At 48.0% G+C, this 20,027-nt stretch overlaps 1 long non-coding RNA gene and 1 pseudogene across 1 annotated transcript; both read left to right on the top strand.

Annotated features, from left to right (window-relative positions):
* Positions 1-2,450: 2,450 nt before the first annotated feature.
* On the top strand, positions 2,451-4,765 carry LOC125522850 (uncharacterized). The gene is made up of 3 exons (XR_015614893.1): positions 2,451-2,734; positions 3,298-3,416; positions 4,162-4,765. It is a non-coding gene; the product is annotated as an uncharacterized LOC125522850 (long non-coding RNA).
* An 8,290-nt stretch (positions 4,766-13,055) lies between these two features.
* On the top strand, positions 13,056-13,679 carry LOC147991967 (uncharacterized; annotated as a pseudogene).
* The last annotated feature ends 6,348 nt before the right edge of the window (positions 13,680-20,027 follow it).

Raw genomic sequence — 20,027 nt, 5'->3', positions numbered from 1 at the left:
TAGGGATCTGAATATTGCAGACCCGTTGACTACAACCTCTCTCACAAGCATAACATGATCAAACCCAGAACTCATTGAGTGTTAATCACATAGTAATGTGAACTAGATTATTGACTCTAGTAAACTCTTTGGATGTTGGTCACATGGAGATGTGACCTGTGAGTGTTAATCACATGGCGATGTGAACTAGATTATTGACTCTAGTGCAAGTGGGAGACTGTTGGAAATATGCTCTAGAGGCAATAATAAATTAGTTATTATTATATTTCCTTGTTCATGATAATCGTTTATTATCCATGCTAGAATTGCATTGATAGAAAACTCATATACATGTGTGGATACATAGACAACACCATGTCCCTAGTAAGCCTCTAGTTGACTAGCTCGTTGATCAATAGATGGTTACGGTTTCATGACCATGGACATTGGATGTCGTTGATAACAGGATCACATCATTAGGAGAATGATGTGATGGACAAGACCCAATCCTAAGCCTAGCACAAGATCGTGTAGTTCGTATGCTAAAGCTTTTCTAATGTCAAGTATCATTTCCTTAGACCATGAGATTGTGCAACTCCCGGATACCGTAGGAATGCTTTGGGTGTGCCAAACGTCACAACGTAACAGGGTGGCTATAAAGGTGCACTACGGGTATCTCCGAAAGTGTCTGTTGGGTTGGCACGAATTGAGACTGGGATTTGTCACTCCGTGTAAGCGGAGAGGTATCTCTGGGGCCACTCAGTAATGCATCATCATAATGAGCTCAATGTGACCAAGTGGTTGGTCACGGGATCATGCATTACGGTACGAGTAAAGTGACTTGCCGGTAACGAGATTGAACGAGGTATTGGGATACCGACGATCGAATCTCGGGCAAGTAACGTACCAATTGACAAAGGGAATTGTATACGAGATTACTTGAATCCTCGAAATCGTGGTTCATCCGATGAGATCATCGTGGAACATGTGGGAGCCAACATGGGTATCCAGATCCCGCTGTTGGTTATTGACCGGAGAGTCGTCTCTGTCATGTTTGCGTGTCTTCCGAACCCGTAGGGTCTACACACTTAAGGTTCGGTGACGCTAGGGTTGTAGAGATATTAGTATGCGGTAACCCGAAAGTTGTTCGGAGTCCCGGATGAGATCCCGGACGTCACGAGGAGTTCCGGAATGGTCCGGAGGTAAATATTTATATATGGGAAGTCCTATTTTGGCCACCGGAAAATGTTCAGGATTTTTCGGTATTGTACTGGGAAGGTTCTAGAAGGTTCCGGAGTGGGGCCCACCTGCATGGGGGGACCCACACGAACGTGGGTAGTGGGGGCAAGGCCCCACACCCCTGGTCAAGGCGCACCAAGATCCCCCCTTAGAAGGAATAAGATCATATCCCGAAGGGATAAGATCAAGATCCCTAAAAGGGGGGGATAACAATCGGTGGGCAAGGGAAATGATGGGATTTCTTTCCCCCACCTTTGCCAACGCCCCAATGGACTTGGAAGGCAAGAAACCAGCCCCCTCCACCCCTATATATAGTGGGGAGGCGCATGGGAGCCGCACCCTAGCCCCTGGCGCCTCCCTCTCCCCTCGTAACACCTCTCTCTCTCACTGAGAGCTTGGCGAAGCCCTGCCGAGATCCCCGATGCTTCCACCACCACACCGTCGTGCTGCTAGATCTCCATCAACCTCTCCTTCCCCCTTGCTGGATCAAGAAGGAGGAGACGTCTTCCCCAACCGTACGTGTGTTGAATGCGAAGGTGCCGTCCGTTCGGCGCTCGGTCACCGGTGATTTGGATCACGACGAGTACGACTCCATCAACCCCGTTCTCTTGAACGCTTCCGCTCGCGATCTACAAGGGTATGTAGATGCACTCCTCTCTCTCGTTGCTAGATGACTCCATAGATTGATATTGTGATGCGTAGAAAATTTTAAAATTCTGCTACGTTCCCCAACACATACATAAGCTACTTTGCTCATGCATGCATCGATACTATTGTGTATAAATCATGCTTATGTATCTCAGTATGGCTCATAAATTTGTGTGTCAAAGATGACGATCTCAAAGACCATATTTTTTTCATGCTTTTATGATGTTAAAATGTTTTCGACTCCCCTGTTGTAGTTACTATTTCTGTCCCCTTGCTCGATTATGCTTTTTCTTCAGTTAACAATTAGCTTTGCAGAATATAGATATGCTAGCTGCACCTAGGTTATGCTTTTTCTTCAGTTAAGAATTAGCTTTGCAGAATAGATATGCTAGCTGCACCTAGCAAAACAGGATTAGGATGTGTAAACAAATTTCCTCTCTGTAGTTTCTGGGGTTACAGACCCATGTTTTTTGCTTAGTAACTAATTTTGTTTTTGTCCTGGTAGCATGTTTATAAGTGCCCCATATAAAGTATATGTACATATTTTGTGCTAAATCAATGTCTCAATTTGTCAAAACTGCATTACAGTTGCTCAAGACCTATATGCAAATGTTTGTGTGGAGCTAACTACTCTAGGCATGTGGCCAGTGTGTATCTGCATATTTTTCAGTAGAATTAAGTGCCTGGTGCCACTTGAGAGAATAAAAGAATGATCAGCTATTTTTTTCACAGTTATGATTTAGTCAACACTGATGTCTGTCTGCAAAAAGCTTATTTTGATTTGGAGTTGATTTTTTTTCAGGCCCTTAAGATGAGTAATGAACATCCGTTGAGCCGTCCAATGTTGCCTGTGGCAACTACACCGGAGGTATGAATCCCCTTCATATTAGTTTGCATATGTGAGCCCTGGTACATGTACAATGCGTCTATTACTGTGACACTTTTCTCCATATATACCTTGTAATACTTTGTTTTATCTAATAGAAGCTGGGTGTTTTCCCTTCTGTCAGGGAAAGAAAATTTAGAAGAGCATGAAGTACATGCTCATTTTCGTATATATTTTGGGATCATTGCATAGTGAGGAACATTAAGGTTATACTTAAAAGATGAGAGCATATTCTTCAAGCTGAGAAGTAAACTAGAATTGCCAAGAATCACAATCATCATAGTTATCAGCCATGCAAGAAATCAAATGCCATGTCTAAAAGTTCAACTCAAAGAACTAAGAACAAATAGGACTGCTTTTTTAGGTAACTGTGCATTTTGATGTAATAAGCCTAGACAACGGTCTGTATATCAGAAAACTTGGTTTTGGAGTGATTGATCTCCATGTAATTCAAATATATAGTGGCATAATTCGCATTACTATTCCCTGATCTTCCTCCTTGCCGAATTTATGATTGTCTTATACTATATCTGTTGACTTCGCAGCCATCGTCTCCTTTGACTTCACCGCCATCGTCTCCATCGACTTCGCCGCAAGACAATCTGCCACCGCCTCCGCCGATTTTGCCGGAAGACCATCAGCCGTCGCCTAGACCTACTTTGAGGTACTTTTGAAGCATCTGATGGGTCTCATATGTTTGTCAAATCGTCAATTTACTACAGCAAATATAGCTATTGCCGACAGTAGACTATATTTCACTGACAAGCAACGCATCATGCACTCCTACATAAATGGATTTTGTTTGTACTTGAAAGAAGCAGAGTAAATTCGTAAGGAGTGTTTAGTAGTTCAGTACATAGGTGACCAGAACAAAAGTAGTTCACAAATAAGTGATGGACGGGTCTCAATTATATTCAACAGGGCATGATGTTTACGAAAAATTACTGCTCACTGTATTTTGACAACTAGAAAAATGCAGTTCTGTTTGAGAATGTAAATGTAGGGAAAAAAATTAGGTTCTGCGCTGAGTCCGCGGGTCTCACAAAGATGTAGGATAAATAAAATGTCAAAAAGATCATATTAATTCTCATGTAATGGATCATAATGTGTGTCTTGAACTTTCCTGTTTTTATGGTTTTGCAGCCTAGAATATTTTGACATGCGCATATATAGCTACTTAATCAACAGAGTTCCTTTATGCTGTGTGGTAGACCACATTTGCTGATATGATTTACTTTCTCATTCTAGAATTTTTAAACATGCACATATGTATTGGTAAATTTTATCTCTATATACTTTTGCCTTCTACATACTGGATTGTAATATTTTCATCTCCTTAAAACAAAGCTACTGTCAGATGATGCTTCTAATGGTTGGAGGTTTACCTTTTATTTTTGTTCTGATTGCAGAAAATAGATGACAGCACTGTAACTTAATATTACACAGAACATTGAAGAGGACTTTGATAACCGACCTTCAAAAAAAGAAAAAAATTCTGAATCAAGTGTTCTGGAGCCATCACCTATGTCACCAACTATGTCAACATGTACTCCAGTTTCTGAGTGTTTTGAATCGATTGTGCCAAAATCAGATAATCAGATAGATTGTGGTCCATTGCCATCACCTCCATCCCCATCTAGCTCGACATTATCAAGAACATCGGTCGAGCCGTACAATGGCGCCTGCAGCGGTTACACCAGAGGTATTTATCCCCTTGATGAAAGCTAATCACTGGATGTAATCCCCTGTTTTAGTTGTTGTTTCTGTCCTGGTTATACAGGCAGTTTTCAACAGCAGCAGACTAGCATGCCCAGTCTGAACTTTTAGAATGTTTTCCCAGTTCATGTTCAACTTTGATCCTTTTTCCAGTTAAAGTTCCAAGCAACTTTCCTCTGTGAATCTGAGAATCTCACTGAAATTTGTGTTTCATTGTGTATATTCAGCCTATCGAGTCGAGTTTCAGACTGATCGTAAACAGACCTCGGTTTAAGCTGTGATGCTAATTTGATTTGTGTGCTGCACCATAATCCATATCTTCGATTTCAAGCAGTTCCATGGCAAATGAAATACATTTTTTCTTTGTTTATGACAACACATATTTGACAGGTTAAAGCATGTACTATTGTGCATACTGAAGTGTAACAAGCCTTTCCCAGTAGCAAAACTGAATATGATACCATGTTCTGAATTTATGATTTCGCAAGTAAGATCACATACAACTGAGTATGTTGTTCTGAATTTGATATGAGTGTTCTGCACAAATATTTCTCATGTTCAACTGATTTCGAACTGATGTATCTGAGTGTCTGGTACCCTGTGATAAAATATTGAAGTTATGTACATGTTGATAGTGCTTATCAAGCTAAGAGATAGTTCCCTAAAATGTTATTGGTTATCGCAAGAAGTTGATTCATTTACTTTTTTTGTGGGGGAAGTTGATTCATTTACTAATGTAGTAAGGGGCACAAACTAATTTTGTACATATACCTTGAAAAATTTCCTTGCATGTTTTTATAGTCGTCTCCTGCATATGGACGGGTGTGCATGATCTTTTTTCTAAGTTCATGTATTTTCAGGTACCTACTCTTGCTATGATCCATGGCTTACGTACTGTACTTCTATAGATCCTTTTTGGCATAATGAGCTATGTGCAGGCTCTCCATTTTGGCTATATTCATTTTCCGTAACAATGCATGTATTCGGATATCATTTTGATATTCCCTTATGTTGATCGAAGTGCGCTCAGAAATCTATGGATGCAAAAACAAGCCAGCTGTTGTCTTGCGTACATTTACGGGACCTTTATTGCGTACATTTACGATATCATTTTTATACAGTAGAGCAACACTGATGCAAAGTTAGAACAAGGCTATGTACTAGCGTCAGTAGAAATGTCCAGTAATACATACTATAGAAAAACAAGCCAGCTGTTGTTGTGCGTACATTTACGGGACCTTTATTGGGTTCTATAAACAACAAATGGAACAGAATTTACATAAGATTACATACAAGAGTTACTGCCATGGAATGTTTCTAGAACCCATTGAGAGAAATTGAGAGGAGGCTGCTACTATGTGCTTGCATATGCTGCTGTTGCTGCGTGTTGTTTTGCCAGAGAATTAAGAAAGAAGTAGAGAGAAAGTGAGAGGGATCGAGACCCTGCTGCTATTCGTGTTTCTGATTGATTATACTTGGTTGCCGTAGCAATTTATACAGTGTTCGATTGTTAGATTTTGTTTAGTAAAACCACTACTACTTGCTAGAGAGAAGGGAAGGGACGTGTATTGCTTCATGTCGCTAGATGTGAGTGCTTTTGTGTTTTGGGGCTTTCACTGTTTTTTCTAGAACCCATGGAGAGGCCAAGAGAGCCGGCCGGAGGGGAGACGAGATGAGGAGCTCAGCTGGCGTCGGTGCAGTTTAGGCTGGACTTAATATGTAGGCCAAATGTGAATGGACAAAGCCCAAAAAATAGTGTAAAAAAATTACAAATAAAATATAATATTCAAAAAAATATAACATCGCCATAAAAATGATACCATTTTAAAAAATATTCTCGATTTAAAAAAAACACCTTATGAAAGTAAAAAAAATCATGTTTTTCTAAACAACAAAAAACAAAGTTGATTGATAAAAACATTTGTGTTTTTCAAATGAAATGAAAGTGTGGAGCTGAAATAGGTAATGATGAACATTGCTAGGGTACGCCCAAATTTCATCGTACAAAAAAAAACTTAGTGTAATCTTATTTATACATTTGTAAAAATTGGATTAAAAATGTTGCATAATGACACGTGGAGCAGGTTATATTTCATTTCTAGCCCGGTGCAACGCACGGGCATTTGTCCTAGTTAGTATTATAAATTATGTCACGCCCACAATTAGTTTGGCACCTAGATAAAATAGGTTAGTATTTTTATAAATTCAAAAGCAATTAAATAATTATTAATGCCACTGTTTTAATTATTTAAGAGCAATAAACCACTTTATAAAAAGTTGGTTTCTCCACCAATATTAACAAATTATTATTCACAACAATTTGAACATTTTAGTTTTGACATTTGAATTTATTTATTTATTTGACTTTATTTTAAATTAGGATTTGAATTATGCCTTGAATCAAATGAGGATTAGCAACAGTAATGTGATGACATGGCACCATTAAATTGGGAATATTGTATCTTAATTATCCGAGCGTTACACAAGATGACTGAAGGAAAAGCTTCTCCTTGCCACTATATTGTCAGTGGACATGAGTACAACGTGGGCTACTATCTGATTGACGGTATCTATCCTCCATGGGCTACCTTTGTCAGGACTATCTCAAACCCAGTTAGGCAGAAAAAACCTCACTTTGTCCAAAGACAGGTAGATAGTAAGGATGTCAAGAGGGCATTTGGAGTTCTACAGGCCCGTCCTGCAGTTGTTCATGGACCTGCAAAACAGTGGGATCCGGAGACCTTGTGGGAGGTGATGACATGTTGTGTGATCATGCACAACATGATCGTCGAGGATGAGAGTGACGATGTTGCCGTAGCTCTGGAATTTGAGAACATGTGTGAGCCTATCCAATTTCCGGACCAAAATCCGGCCACATTTAAAGAGTTTATTCAAATGCGTCAACAAATTCGGCATTGACCAACTCATGAGCAGCTGAAGGAAGATTTGATTGAGCATCAGTGGACGGTGAAAGGGGACAACAATGTTGGGATGTAATATTTGAACTTTTTTTTAAATTGAACTAATGCTGCATGCGGCTATTTGAATGTCTGTACCCTTTGCATGCGGCTATTTGATCATGCAGACTTGAAAAAAAAGGGAGGTTGAATGTATGTGGCTAGCGTTGGATGATGTCCTCGCACATCCGTGTCCGCGGACTGGTCCTTCCCTGTCCGCAGATGGATCCGGGAGAAAATTTGTTGGTTTCCGTTAGAGATGCCCTTACTCGTTCCCTGCAGTTCGGCGAATATATTACACCAGAACAAAATTGAATTTAAAATAGAAGCAGAAAAACACGGTGCAACAGTGTGGTGGTAGTATGGTTAATCATTATGTTTTTTCCAATAATTTCTATAGTAAGAGCATCTACCACCGAGCACCTCAAACCCGCCTTATATGCCCGGGCGGGCCGCCCAATCACTGTTTGGTCACGATTTTTTGACCCAGACAAGCTCTTTAAACAGGCCTCAAACGCCCGGGCTGATCGGCACCCCTCATATCCAACCCAAATTTGGGGCAGATATGGGGCGCCCGGGCACACCCGACCCGACCCCAAATTGCACAAAATCCACCAAACCCCTCATCCTCCTCCCGCCGCCCTCAACCTTTCCCGCGCCCGAACCCTCGCCATCCTCCTCCATTGCTCCCAATCCTCAACAGCGGTCCCGATCCACCGCCCGAGATGTCGACCAGCTCGACCAACACCACCGCGACGGAGACGTAGATCCGCCTCATCCGTCGGCATGGTCGCTTCGTCGGTCGCGACTTGCAAGGTGGAGAACGTCTGCCGGAAGTTGCGGCGACGCTGGCGGCGAGAGAGGGAGGCGGTGGCGGCGTCCCAGGGAGGTTCAGACATGGTGGATCAGTTGTCTCCTCCGCCGCGCTCGGTTCAAATGGGAACTCGAGAAGGCCAAGACATTTGGCGACATAGAGCTTGAGAATGAGAGGTGCAACTCGCATGGGACACGAAAGATGCTAGGATCATGTTGGCGGACGAAACCCTCTTCGATGAGCATGCGAAGAAGTGACTTATGGACAAGAAGATGGAGATTAACAACCATTGGAAGTATGAGGCGGCGAGGGAGGCTACGGCCCGGAAGGCGAAGGAGGCGGCCCGGATGTAGGTGGAGTAGGCAGCCCAGATGCAGGCAGAGGAGGCAGCCCGGATGCAGGACGAGCAAGACGCATTCCGCCTGGAGCAGGACGCATTTCGCTCAGAGCAGGCGCCTGGCCAGTGATCCGAGGCCATCCGTCGCGCTCGGACATTGATTTTATTTTGTCATGTCCGGTTTATTGAACTATGATTTGCTTTGCTTTGTTTCGAACATTGAAATTCGAACAATTTGTATCGTATGAACGACGTTCATGCATTGCATGGATTTGAGGATCGGAATTTGCGGTATGTGCATGTGTGGCGCAACATTTATGGGGTGTCCAGTCAATGCCCACGAACGCGCTCAGGCATGTCCACGAGCGTTTGAGGGGTCGGATTTGCCAAGTCCGGCTGTAGATGCTCTAAGATTGTATTATTAGTTATGGTTAGAAGCTAGCGATATCCGACAGACGCGTTCGCGGGAGAGGTCGGATTTGCCAACTCGAACTGTAGATGCTCTAAGATTGTATTATTAGTTATCGTTAGAAGCTAGAGATATCCGACCTAGCTGATTAGTACTAGTCTACAAGTACACGTTTTATTTTTTATTTCTTTTATTTTTGCATCGATACGTGTCTCTTCCCTCTACTAGTCTTGTACCAACAAACACAAGTACTAGTACTAGCCGGAACACCAAATGGCACACGCAGTACAGGCCCTTCGTTCTTCCTCAAACTCCTCTGTCCCCTGCTTTGATGTACAGGTCGCCTTCCAAATAACAGCTGCTGCCGAGCAAGGCTTGATGCATGCTACTGGATCCTAATTCCCTCCTCTATCCTAATGCTATTCCTCTTTCTTTCCCCATCAGTCACCACTCAGATCCCCTTGATTTTGGTCGGTTTTGGGGTTGCAGGTCCTGGACGCAGCCGTGCTGCTGGACGGCGAACACACACTTGTGCTCAAGTACGCGGCCATTACAGGTTGGATTCTCTATCCGCCCCAAATATACCTTTATCTCTCCTCTACGTGCCCTAGGGATTTTTTTGGAAGCTGGTTTGCTCTGAGCCAAAATCCCCAAATTTATCCAAAAATGCATACAACCACCACTTTCGACTCATAACTCTCGAAAAACCACCACTTTACAAAACATGACACTTTGCACCGCATCTAAATTTTGACAGTGGCAACAAAACACTGATCCAATTTCTGAGCTCGTTTTGACGTAGCCAATCACGCATTGGCCGACATTGATGGATGGCGCGCCGCTAATGGCCGATCACTCCCATTCCTCACCGTCTATCTCTCTCCTCTTTCTCGCGGGCAGGGCGGCGGTGGCGGCTCCGGATCCATCGGCGAGGGATTGGTGGGGGGCAAGGTGTGGTGAACATAGCTAGTCACCTTGGCTGGCCTGTGTGGCAGGGGGCAACTGCGTCGAGGAGGAAGATTGTGCGGCCACAACAAATTCATCCATCACAGAGTTTTCATAGTCGCCACATTTAGAGCAAAATTCGTTGAGCTTCTGTCAAATGGTGCCGGTCCAGCCCTCGATGAGCTGCCTCCCTCTCTATAGTAGCAAATTTTGTTTGTGGAAATCTAGTGTTCCAGATCTGGAAACAAGGGTTTGCTGGAATTCTAGCAAATTTTGTTGTTAACGGAATCTTGTTGTGAACTTGTGCAGTTAACTGAGTATTGTTGTTTGTGACTACACAAAATTGTTAACTAAACCTAGTCAACAAAATCTTTGTTGTCACACCTAGTTGTTAACTGAATATATGCTCTCTCTCACTGTGGCTAGGTGTTAAATGAAACTTGTTAACTGAATCTTTGCTCTCTGTCACTGTGCCTAGGTGTTAATTCAAACTAGTTAACTGGATCTTGCTCTCTGTGACTAAACCTACGTGTTAATTCAAACTAGCTAACTGAATATTTCTCCCTCTCTCATTGTGCCTAGGTGTTAATTCAAACTAGTTAACTGAATCTTGCTATCTCTCAATGTGCGTAGGTGTTAATTCAAACTAGTTAACTGAATCGTGCTCTCTGTGACTGAACCTAGGTGTTAATTGAATCATTGTTGTGTGTCACTCAACCTAGTTGTTAAGTGAATGCGCGCAGTTAACTGAATCAGTTCACAACATGCATTTAGTTAGCTGAATGAATGCATTTGACTGAATCAGATGAGAACACAATTCAGTTAACTGAATCTTTGTTTTTGTCAGTGAATTTTCATGTCATATTTGACTGAATTTTAGGGTTTCCAAACGGTTAATTATTCTAGGGTTAGTCACTTCACTGATTGATAGATGTAGTCGAATTATTCTTGTGGACTGAATGAAACTAACACTAAATGCCACTACTGAATTTTGCAGGGTGTTGTGCAGTGTACATGAGTTAATTTTGGGTTGAGTGATGTAGTCGACAAGTTGACCACAGAAGGAGTGAGTCAGTGTACATGGGTTTAAGTGATTTTGACTGATGTGAAGTGTCAGTAGGTGTGCTCAATTTAATGTTCAAATTGTGTTGATTGAAGCAGCAAGTGTCCCTAGCTAGGAGAGAACTTGCAATATTCAGGCTGGCAATGCTCATACATTATCCAATCAAACTATACTGATAGGAAAGAACTATAGTAAGCTGACTGAAAAAAGTTTGAAACTTAGATTTTATCTTTGCATTGGCACCTACAACACAACTATGTTCCTTGCATTGACACCTACATCATCATAGTGAGCACAAAGTTTTAGATACTATGAGCACAAGATTGAGCTACTATGAGAAAAAAAACATCTAGAAACCATGACCACAAACATTCAGATAGATACATATCATAGATAGATAGATAGACAGACAGATAGATATCATAGATACAAGAGTTTAGAAAGCACACATAGTGATCTGCTACTGCATAAATTAAGTTCAGAAACTAAGTTCTACAGACACTAAGTTCAGAAACTAACTGAACCCATATATTGGTTTAGATCTTGCTGTAGAAATTAACAAGGACAATGTTGCATTGGACTCACTCTTTGTCGAGGATATACCCCGCGGTATGACCCGGCCGGGTATATGACCCAGTCGAGACTTGGCACTTCATCGATAACCCGCCAGAAGACTGGCGACTCTCTGATGACCCCGACGACGGGTCAGATAGATGACAAGGGCCAAGACCCAGAAGGCCGGCTCATGTTATGGTAGGCCGGCTTAAGAGGAAAGGCATAAGAAATATTCCCTTACAAAGGAAGCAAGACTAGGACTCCACTTGTAATAGAGTAATTCTAATTCTACTAGGACTAGTCATGTAACCCGCCCCTTCAACTTATATAAGGAGGGGCGGGGCATCCCAAGAGGGACAAGTTTAGACAGACAAGTCAATATCTCTTGAGAGAGAGGTAGCCAGAGAGCACCCTTGTAATCGTGAGCACCATGATCAATATCAATGAAGCCGGATGTAGGATTTTACCTCCAACGTGAGGGGCCGAACCTGGGTAAAAAACCTCGCGTCTCTTGTCCCACTCAACCTCTCTCAAGCAACTACATAGATGTGTTGGCCTCACGACTAAGTCCTCACACTAGGACATCTGCCGTGACAAAACCACGATAGTTGGCACCCACCATGGGACCTGCGCACGATGATATTAAGATTTTGGAGGGATCTTTTCTAGGGATCGAGAATTTTCGTAATTGGAAGGATGAAAGAGCCGGTGTAAAGGATCTACACGACGAGCAAAACTAAGTGGCATATACCAGATTGAGATACAACGATTAGGGTTTGGACGCTCAGTACATCACCGGCGCGACGCGACCCATCAAAACCGATGGGTGATTGATTTCGTTTGTACGCCGAATCCTACAATCTGTCAAATAGCAGTTTCCGTCGAGACGGATAAAAGAAAGTTTCCGATGTTGATCCGTCGAGTTCTATCAATCAGTGAGTAGATTACTAGTACAAGCTAGGTCAAAGAAAATAGTCGAAGGAAAGGAAAACCATGAGCTCGGACTCTTCCTGCGACTCGCTTCGTCGAACCACCGCGCCTCCGCTGTCACGGCCTTGTCTCTGCCGCGAGACCACCCTATATGAATCGCCATGTCGCCGACAGTCGCCGGCGCCACCTTGTCTTGCCCTGGATTTGAAGCCGCCGCCTCCGTGGCCTTACCTCACATCCACTCACGGCCACATCAGCCGCCTGATGCATTCACTTCTAACGTGGTCTACCGCCAACGGCCGCTGAGAGCATCTCCAACAGCCGCGCCAAAAGACGCGTGCACGCGGTAATCTGGCATTTTAGCGCGCGCGGGACGTTTTTGCGCGCTCCAGCGGAGGCGAGAAACTAGCGCGCGGGGGAAACGATTGCGCGTGGGCAGGAAAAGGCGGCAGCTCGCGCACTAGATTTGGCGCACCGCGTCTGGTGCGCCTATAAAATTACAGCGCCCTCTGCGATCTCTCTACGCTACATCTACCGCTTTCTCTCCTCGCCTCCGACACGCCACCACCGCGCCACCATGCCGCCTCGCTGCCGGGGAGCTTCGGGCTACCGCGGCGTCCGCATGCGTCCGGCGGGCAACTACTCCGCCGAGATTCGATCGGGCGGCATGCGCCTGGGCCTCGGAACCTTCGACACTGCCCAGGATGGCGCCCGCGCGTACGACGCTGCAGCGTGGCGCCTCTGGCGGTCCCGTTGGGACCTGAACTTCACGGATGTGGCGACACGGGACCAGGCACAAGAGTTGGCGCCTCCCCCGCGGCTTATCACCGACGAGGATCGTCGCGAGAACCGAAGGAGGGAGCGTCGTCTCAGCCAGGCCGAGGTGGACGAGGAAGCCATGGCGCTGTGGCGCCAACGCTTCCCACAAGACATCATCAGCGAGGAACAGTTCTTCGTCGAGAGGAGGGCGGAGAGGAAGGAGAGGAGGGAAGAGCGATCCGCCTATCGCGAGGATAAGCGAACGCGAAGGCGGTCACTAAATACAACATCGCGCTAGGAGATGCGTCATCCTGGTACTCCAGCGACGAGCGGTTCCTTGACGCCTACGCTCAGACGTCGGAGGAGGACATCACCGAGGCAGAGTTCGAGTCGGAGAACGGCGAGTAGTAGTAGTAGTTTTTTGTTTTTCTATCTATCGTAGGAGAACACTATGAACTATCTATGCACTATTTTGTATCCTAGATGCAGGCTATGTGACGAACTATCTCACATTTGTACTATCGGAACCAAATGTGTACTCCCAAATAGTAGGCGTCAAGAAAAAAAGATGAAATATAGCGCGCCTGCTAGAGCGGCTCGGGTGCGCTTTATTTTGCGGCGGCCGCTGGAGCCAGCGCACCGCCACGTGCAAAAGCTGGCTGACCCGGCGCTGTATACTGATTTTTAGCGCGACGCGCGTTGGGCGGCTGTTGAAGATGCTCTAACCAACTGCCGTTGTAAGCCGCCAAGCGCCCGGCCTCACCTGCGAGTCGCCGCTCCCGCTGTTGTAGCCTCGCGCAATGGCCAAGCCGCCGTCTCGATCGTGGTCGGAACCGAGTCGGCCTTCCGCGCCAGTGATGAGCCGCTGCTGTCCGAGGGCCCTGTCTGCGCCTGTGAGCCGCTGCCCATCTCAACCGCGGTCGTGAACCGCCATCGCCTTCGTGGCCTCGCCATTAATCCGCCGACCGCTGAGTCGCTTCTGCCGCGGCCGTGAGCCGCCCTTGCTTCACCGCGAGCTGTCGACCACCTTGGGCCGCCCCGGTCGAACCGCTGCTGCGGTTGTGCTCCATCGACACACCTCCGCTGCTTGGTCGCTTCTCTGCGTTAAGACGCCGCCGTCCGACGCTCGCCACTTGCTCATGCCCTCGCCATTCCTGCCGAGCATCAAATTGCCTTACAGGCCTCCTGTGTTGCCCCGTGCTGTTCTGACCCGCCACCAGCTGCCGCGTCCGCTATGGGAGCCGCCTGCTCCCTGGTTCCGCTACGCCACGCCGTGCTGCTCCTCCCCTCGCTGTTGAGCCGCTCTACGCGTGTGTTGGATCTCGGGTTCCGGCAAAACCCTTAAGGTTCGAACACTGGGGTGCGCACGAAGATCTCTCCTCCCCCTAGCTCACATGCTCCACGATCTCGCGGCCTAGCTCAACGAACCCAAAGAATAAAGGGACACAAGATTTATACTGGTTTGGGCCACCGTTGTGGTGTAATACACTAATCCAGTTTGGTGTGGTGGATTGCCTCTTGGGCTGAGGATGAACAGTTAAAGGGGAAGAACAGCCTCCTGAGGAGAGGTATTCTTGTGTTCGGTGAGCTGGTGAGTGCAGGGGTGGTCCAAATGATCCGTCCCCCGATATGGTGGTGGCTAGTCCCATTTATAGAGGCCCCGGTCCTCTTCCCAAATATTGAGCGGGAAGGGATCCCACAACGGCCAAGTTTGAAGGGGGGCAGCTAGTACAAGTTATCCTGACTAAAGGTGGTCTTCGCCTGCCAAAGGCTCTGGTGGTGACGTCGTCTTGGGCTCCACTGTGACCTCCATCCTGCCGTCATGCTGGTCTTGGTCTTGTTGCACCCATATGGAAACATTTATCTGATGCCTCGGGACTCCTTACCTGCGCTTGCCTCTTTAGCACCAAAGAGGAAACAAGGACGCTGCGCGCGCTGGCGCCCGCCTGGCCATGGTCGTCATGGCTTGCGTCACAGGGACCTCACGAGGTGCCCCTTGCCTTGATCTCTCCGCTCCTCGCGAGCCAGCCTGGTGAGGCCACCCCTGAGGAGGTCTTGTGCCGTCCGCCTCGCGAGGCTTAGACCCTCGCGAGGGTCTTGAGTGTTTGCTGGTGAGGATGGGCCGTACAGGGCCGTTGGTGGAGTCACGCTGTGGGCTGCAGGCAGGCAAGTCTGGGGACCCCCGTTCCCAGAACGCCGACAGTAGGCCCCTGGACCAAGGCGCGCACAGACTTGGCTTCGAGGCGAAGCCAAGGGGCAAGTGCGAAGCACCGCGGGACCCAATGGCATGCGGCCTCGGTTGACGCGTGGCTACCGATGGGACGTGGGCGGCCCCGCTTCCTCATGCAGCCTTGATATCCGCCTAGTTAGGCGGCCACCGTGATTTACACAGTTATCCCCCATTGCTTGGCGACGCGCCCCTCCTAGTCTCCTGCCCTTCCGAATCAGTAACCTCCTCTTCCAATCTATCTCGAGCTCGGCCCTCCTTGTCGCCATGGCGCCTCGGCGAACGGAGAAGGGAAAGAAGGAGTCCCAGTCTTCAACCGGGCCACCCCCGGCCATTGAACCCGTTGTGGGCCGGTCATTGGTGCTCAACCAGGAGGCCATGGACAAGGTGCGCCCCGCGCTCGCCGCTGCCTTCAATGAATGGGGATGACGGCTGCCTGGTCTGCATCCCGCGCCTCTGTCGACAGGACAACCACTAAGGTCCAATTCTTCATCGACGCCTTGTGGGCTGGCCTGATTCCTCCCTTCTCCGCCTTCTTCAACGCCGTGCTCTCCCACTATCAGATCCATATGTTGCACCTGGGCCAGTCCCCAATCAGTCGCCCTTCTTGTTGTCTTCGCCTTCGTCTGCGAGGCTATGGTGGGCATTGCTCCTTCCATGGCCCTACTACGCCATTTCTTCTCGCTGCACCTAACTGGCCATCGGCAAAGCTCGGGATGCCTGAGCTTCCAGGCCGTGGCCACGACGGCCGGCTCGGGAATTGACTTTGAGCTCCCATCGTCTGTGAGCGGGTTTAGGACACGATGGGTGTATGTGGATGTTGGCGTGCTCAGCCCTCTGCTCTCGCCGTCGTCGGCACCCGCTGTTCCCAGCTCCGGCTGGTGCCACGAGAAGCTCGCGGACTCCCGCCTTGTCTTCGTCTGGCTCCGATTGAAGAGGCTGAAAGATCTTAGCGTGACTGCGCCCATGGTGGTGAAGGAGTTCCTCCGACGCCGTGTCGCCCCACTCCAACGCCATTCCCTGCCGATGTGGGCCTTGTCCGGCTGCCAGGATCGCATGAGGCTTCAGGAGTCAGGGCTTCCTCCCGAGGCATGAAGAATGGTGCTCAAGGTCCTGATGGGCGACCCCTCGCCAGCCGATATGCCTTAGGATGGTTGTCTTTTGTACTGCTGCTCAAACAGGGTGGAGTTTGTGAGGCAGATGCCCACCTTCGATGAATGGGGGCTGCGTCCAGTCAGCCTTGAAGGGCCCCACGAGAACCCTGTCTCCATGGTCCCCCTCCCTTCCACCAGCACCGAACTCACCCCGAGAGTGGATGCAGGGGACGAGCACCGCTGGGGGCCCGAGGCGCTGGTGCTGACGCGTCGACACCGCTCGAGGCTCCCGAGGTGCCATCTTTGGGAGCCCGTGACTCTTGTCCTCGGGTGATAGCTGAGGGGGCGACGCAATCCGCTGCTCCTGAGGCCGACGCTTCCGTGGTCTTAGCAAGTCATCATGAGGCGGAGCCCGAGGGCTCCTGTCAGCCCGGCACTCACGAGGCAGCCTCATCGGGCGCCTCGCCAGCTGCGCCCTGTGCTGGTTACCGCATCCAACGCTTCGGTCGGCTCCGTCTGGACTTCAATGCGCTCCGCAAGAGGAAACGGTCTCCAAGCTGCAGCAGTGGTGCCGTCCGACCGTTGAAGCACAGGAAGAATATCGCCATAGACGAGTGAGTACATTATCTTTGTAATTTCTTGAGTGTTGCTCCTCCTCCTGATGGTGGCTCCTCAGGGTCCCTTCTGCTAGGGCCACGAAGTCTCCTGGGAAGCAACCTCCTCCTGCCTCGAATCCCCCATTGGCCTTGAGCTCCCCAAGCCAGCGTGCCGCACCCGGCGCAAGGTCAGCCAGAGAGGCAAGCACACTAACCTAGCACCTCGAGCGCACGCCTTTTTTGTCTCTCTTTCGTGGCCTCACCTGGGGCGCGGCAAGCGTGCCAAGGGCTCCCCCTCTGGTTGTGGACGGCGGCTGGATTGCTTTGATCCAGGATTCTACTTCGAGCAGTGGGCCCTCACCCATCCAGGCCTCCGTCGTGGCCCAGACGGTGATCGAGGAAGCGCCAGCCCCCAGCCCCTGCTAGGAGGGGGCGAGCCGCCTCGGGCCCCTTCAGCAACCCCTGCTGCGGGAGATGGACCTGGTCGCGCACTCAAGCTTGTGCGCGAGTGGAGTGTCGTCCGCTGTGAGCTCTTTCAGGAGGCAATGAGCGCGATGAGCCGGCTTGGCGGATGAAAGCACAAGTGCTCCCTGGGTGATTTTGGAAATTAATGTCAACATATCTCTTGTTGGACTAATGCTTTCATCTAATATGCTTCAGATAAGTTCAACAATGGAGTGGGATGGACTAGAGGATGTGGAACCCCTTCGAGATGATAAGGACAAAGGATTGGCTCAAGCTCAAAACTCAGGACTCTACAGTTTTCATTTTAGTGATCCAAGATCACATTGAGTCCATAGGAAAGCCAATACTATTAAGAGGGGACGAGGTGTTGCTTAATGGCTTGCTTGCTCAAAGTGCTTAGTGATATGCTCCAAAGCCTTCAACTACTTTCGCACATCCACATATGTCCCAAACCAAAAGTCAAACTTGGCCCCACTGAAACTTTCTATCCGGCGCCACCGAGTTCTGTTGACATAGCCACTGCCAGAAACCCTAATCGATTCGGTCTCACCGTTGGGATCTCGGTCTCACCAAGATGGGCTTGCAAACTCTCTGTTACCTATTGCACTAATTTCAGTCTCACCGAGATATGCAATCAGTCCTACCGAGTTTGCTTGACCAACTCTCTATTTCACTTCTTACCCAAATCGGTCCCACCGAGTTTGTGTAATTGGTCAAACTGAGATGAGGTTTTACCCTAACCCTAGCACATCGGTCCGCCGAAAATCCTAACATTCACATTTTGAACTAAATCGGTCTGATTGAATTCTCTGATTCGGTCCCACCGAGTTTGGTGATTTGTGTGTAACGGTTAGATTTTGTGTGGAGGCTATATATACCCCTCCACCCACTCTTCATTCGTGGAGAGAGCCATCAGAACATGCCTACACTTCCAACATACATTTTCTGAGAGAGAACCACCTACACTTGTGTTGAGGTCAAGATATTCCATTCCAACTGTTGGAAATATGCCCTAGAGGCAATAATAAAATGATTATTATTATATTTCCTTGTTCATGATAATCGTTTATTATCCATGCTAGAATTGTATTGATAGGAAACTCAGATACATGTGTGGATACATAGACAACACCATGTCCCTAGTAAGCCTCTAGTTGACTAGCTCATTGATCAATAGATGGTTACGGTTTCCTGACCATGGACATTGGATGTCATTGATAATGGGATCACATCATTAGGAGAATGATGTGATGGACAAGACCCAATCCTAAGCATAGCACTAGATCGTGTAGTTCGTATGCTAAAGCTTTTCTAATGTCAAGTATCATTTCCTTAGACCATGAGATTGTGCAACTCCCGGATACCGTAGGAGTGCTTTGGGTGTGCCAAACGTCACAACGTAACTGGGTGACTATAAAGGTGCACTACGGGTATCTCCGAAAGTGTCTGTTGGGTTGGCACGAATCGAGACTGGGATTTGTCACTCCGTGTAAGCGGAGAGGTATCTCTGGGCCCACTCGGTAGGACATCATCATAACGTGCACAATGTGATCAAGGAGTTGATCACGGGATGATGTGTTACGGAACAAGTAAAGAGACTTGCCGGTAACGAGATTGAACAAGGTATCGGGATACCGACGATCGAATCTCGGGCAAGTATCGTACCGATAGACAAAGGGAATTGTATACGGGATTGATCGAATCCTCGACATCGTGGTTCATCCGATGAGATCATCGTGGAACATGTGGGAACCAACATGGGTATCCAGACCCCGCTGTTGGTTATTGACCGGAGAACATCTCGGTCATGTCTGCATGCTTCCCGAACCCGTAGGGTCTACACACTTAAGGTTCGGTGACGCTAGGGTTATAGAGATATTAGTATGCGGTAACCCGAATGTTGTTCGGAGTCCCGGATGAGATCCCGGACGTCATGAGGAGTTCCGGAATGGTCCGGAGGTAAAGATTTATATATGGGAAGTCCTGTTTTGGTCACCGGAAAAGTTTCGGGTTTTATCGGTAACGTACCGGGACCACCGGGAGGGTCCCGGGGGTCCACCAAGTGGGGCCACAAGCCCCGGAGGGCTACATGGGCCAAGTGTGGGAGGGGACCAGCCCCAGGTGGGCTGGTGCGCCCCCCACAAGGGCCCAAGGCGCCTCCAAGAGGGAAGGGGGGCAAACCCTAGGGCAGATGGGCCCTAAGGCCCACCCCAGGTGCGCCTCCCCCTTCTCCCCTTGTGGCCGCCACCCATAGATGGGTTTGGGGCTGCCGCACCCCTTGGGGTGGAAACCCTAAAGGGGGCGCACCCCCCTCCCTCTCCCCTATATATACTTGAGGGTTTTGGGGCTGCCAACATATGAGTTCTGATCTCTCCATGGCGCAGCCCTGCTTCTCTCCCTCCTCCTCT

This window comes from Triticum urartu, chromosome 1A (genome assembly GCF_056163025.1).
Source record: "Triticum urartu cultivar PI428250 chromosome 1A, HENAU_Tu73, whole genome shotgun sequence".
Lineage (NCBI taxonomy): Eukaryota > Viridiplantae > Streptophyta > Magnoliopsida > Poales > Poaceae > Triticum > Triticum urartu.
The sequence above is the reverse complement of the archived record's forward strand: the minus strand, read 5'-3'. Positions and strand labels throughout refer to the sequence as shown.